Below are 3,610 nucleotides of genomic sequence, written 5' to 3'. Positions count from 1 at the left end.
TAACAGCTAGAATGCCAAAGGTCTGCAATGCTGTAATTGTTGCAAAAGGAGCATTCTTTGACGAAAGCAAAGTTTGAAGAAAAAAATTAATACTTCAAATACAAATCATTATTTCTAACGTTGTCAATGTCTTGACTATATTTTCTATACATTTTGCAACTCATTTGATAAATAAAAGTGTGAGTTTTCATGGAAAACACAAAATTGTCTGGGTGATCCCAAACTTTTTAACGGTAGTGTATATTGTATATATATATATATATATTTGATATATACATGTTGTATATATATATTTAATATATATATTATCACATATTGTTATCCATATTTGTAACAAGCAGAAGGACTCCTTTCTTTTTCCTGTACTCAATAAGCAGAGTTTGTAAAGTGCTACATGAATATAATTCCCTCACTAATAAGTAGAAACTTATTCGGTTCCTCTCTTAATATAAAGTGACATAAAGAGTCAGACGCGAGCACGTATATCCATAACTTTTTATTTCATATTCGGAGCATTGATTTATGGCACAACACCACAAAGGAAGAAGTTTCTCCAACACAAAAGAAGACCAAACAAATGTTCACAAAACAAATATTAAACTATTCAAAATGTAAACACTTAAATCGTATGAAACTTAAAAGGCAAAGTTGCACAGAAATACCAACGTAAAGGAACTCGAGGCACTGAATATGAAAACAATATACACACTTATAGGTGTATTGCTCTGAATGCATGCATAGTTACTGTCAGTTGTGCTTCTGGATATATTATAAAGGGATTCACTTGTGATAAAAACTCTTAGATATGATCATATATTGCACCAGTGGCCATAAGTTAAACATGCACAGTGGGAGGCTGCAGTATAAATAGTTATATCATTTAGAAAACTATATTCTGTACATGCAAATATTCTGTAAATGTTTCATAAATATTGGTTTGAGATCCACGTCACTCCTGTGTCATATCAAAAGTGTGCATATCACTTATAGCACCGGAGCATAACAGCAGAGGGTCGACGGATCAGAATAGAAAACACACAGGAGGATTTATTGTAAATCACATCGGGTGATTCCCTCGCGCAGCCACCAGAGGGCGCTGTTGCTTTGTTTTGCTCTCCGGAGCCACGCCCCCTCGTGCAGACACAAAGAGGCAGACAGGTGCTTTCCTTCTCTTTTTAAAATAAAGAATCACAGTTACTGATGTAAGATATCCTGATAAGTTCCGGTGGCCTTCCGGCCAGAAGTATAAAGCATGTTTCATCGATATTGTACAAAAAATACCCCAAAATAAATATAAATAAATAAATATATTGATATATATGGAGAACGTGTCGTAAAAAACATACGTTATAGTGAACATGTAATAAATACAGAGCACTGGCTGTTGGTTTTAAACCGCCAGCGCCGCCCCCCCCCCTCCCCTCCTCCCTCCTCCTCCTCCTCCCTCCCCCCAACTGGTCCCCTTTCCAGAGCTCTGCATTGTCTCCTCTCAGACTCTCAGACGTCCTCCTTTCTCTCCCACCATGACATCATCGGTAACCCGGGAGACTCCCTGAATGCCAGGCGACCCGGGAAATGAGGTTTCAACATTGGAATGTGAGAGTGGAGACTAGATCTATACCCCCCCCCCCCCCCCATCACCAGACCCCACCCCGACCTAACCTTCCCTCCCCACGCAGCACAACAAGTAGGGCCTTCTTCTCGTCCTCTATGACAGACACCTCTATGTTAGGGTTGGGGGGGGGGGGGGGGGTCATATGACTCCTATTAGTACACACAGCATTCACTATGAGGATTTTGGGGGGTCCTAAATCTAAACATGTAAATCTATAACAGTACTACCACTTACCTATGTACGTCGGCCTAACACGATAAATAAACGAGTGCAATTTGTCACAGTTGAGCCTCTCGTGAGTCGAGAGGGGGACCAGCTTCTGGTCTCAGCTTCTAGTCTCAGCGTCTGGTCTCAGCTTCTAGTCTCAGCGTCTGGTCTCAGCTTCTGGTCTCAGCTTCTGGTCTCAGCTTCTAGTCTCAGCGTCTGGTCTCAGCTTCTGGTCTCAGCTTCTAGTCTCTGCTTCTAGTCTCAGCGTCTGGTCTCAGCTTCTGGTCTCAGCTTCTGGTCTCAGCTTCTAGTCTCAGCTTCTGGTCTCAGCTTCTTGTCTCAGCTTCTAGTCTCAGCGTCTGGTCTCAGCTTCTGGTCTCAGCTTCTAGTCTCTGCTTCTAGTCTCAGCGTCTGGTCTCAGCTTCTAGTCTCAGCGTCTGGTCTCAGCTTCTGGTCTCAGCTTCTAGTCTCAGCGTCTGGTCTCAGCTTCTGGTCTCAGCTTCTAGTCTCAGCTTCTAGTCTCAGCGTCTGGTCTCAGCGTCTGGTCTCAGCGTCTGGTCTCAGCTTCTAGTCTCAGCTTCTAGTCTCAGCGTCTGGTCTCAGCTTCTAGTCTCAGCTTCTGGTCTCAGCTTCTGGTCTCAGCGTCTGGTCTCAGCTTCTAGTCTCAGCTTCTGGTCTCAGCGTCTGGTCTCTGCTTCTAGTCTCAGCTTCTGGTCTCAGCTTCTGGTCTCAGCTTCTGGTCTCAGCTTCTAGTCTCAGCGTCTGGTCTCAGCGTCTGGTCTCAGCGTCTGGTCTCAGCTTCTGGTCTCAGCTTCTGGTCTCAGCTTCTGGTCTCTGCTTCTAGTCTCAGCTTCTGGTCTCAGCTTCTGGTCTCAGCTTCTGGTCTCTGCTTCTAGTCTCAGCTTCTGGTCTCAGCTTCTGGTCTCAGCTTCTGGTCTCAGCTTCTAGTCTCAGCGTCTGGTCTCAGCGTCTGGTCTCAGCTTCTGGTCTCAGCTTCTGGTCTCAGCTTCTAGTCTCTGCTTCTAGTCTCAGCGTCTGGTCTCAGCTTCTAGTCTCAGCGTCTGGTCTCAGCGTCTGGTCTCAGCTTCTGGTCTCAGCTTCTAGTCTCAGCTTCTGGTCTCAGCGTCTGGTCTCAGCTTCTGGTCTCAGCTTCTAGTCTCAGCTTCTGGTCTCAGCTTCTGGTCTCAGCTTCTAGTCTCAGCTTCTGGTCTCAGCTTCTGGTCTCAGCTTCTAGTCTCAGCTTCTGGTCTCAGCTTCTAGTCTCATCTTCTAGTCTCAGCTTCTGGTCTCAGCTTCTGGTCTCAGCTTCTAGTCTCAGCTTCTGGTCTCAGCTTCTGGTCTCAGCTTCTAGTCTCAGCTTCTGGTCTCAGCTTCTGGTCTCAGCTTCTGGTCTCAGCTTCTAGTCTCAGCTTCTGGTCTCAGCTTCTAGTCTCAGCGTCTGGTCTCAGCTTCTGGTCTCAGCTTCTAGTCTCAGCTTCTGGTCTCAGCTTCTAGTCTCAGCTTCTGGTCTCAGCTTCTGGTCTCAGCTTCTGGTCTCAGCTTCTGGTCTCAGCTTCTAGTCTCAGCGTCTGGTCTCAGCTTCTGGTCTCAGCTTCTAGTCTCAGCTTCTGGTCTCAGCTTCTAGTCTCAGCTTCTGGTCTCAGCTTCTAGTCTCAGCTTCTGGTCTCAGCTTCTAGTCTCAGCTTCTGGTCTCAGCTTCTGGTCTCAAATTCTAGTCTCAGCTTCTGGTCTCAGCTTCTGGTCTCAGCTTCTGGTCTCAGCTTCTGGTCTCAGCTTCTAGTCTCAGCT

Source organism: Pseudoliparis swirei, chromosome 23 (assembly GCF_029220125.1).
Source record: "Pseudoliparis swirei isolate HS2019 ecotype Mariana Trench chromosome 23, NWPU_hadal_v1, whole genome shotgun sequence".
Classification (NCBI taxonomy): domain Eukaryota; kingdom Metazoa; phylum Chordata; class Actinopteri; order Perciformes; family Liparidae; genus Pseudoliparis; species Pseudoliparis swirei.
This window is presented reverse-complemented; position numbering follows the sequence as displayed.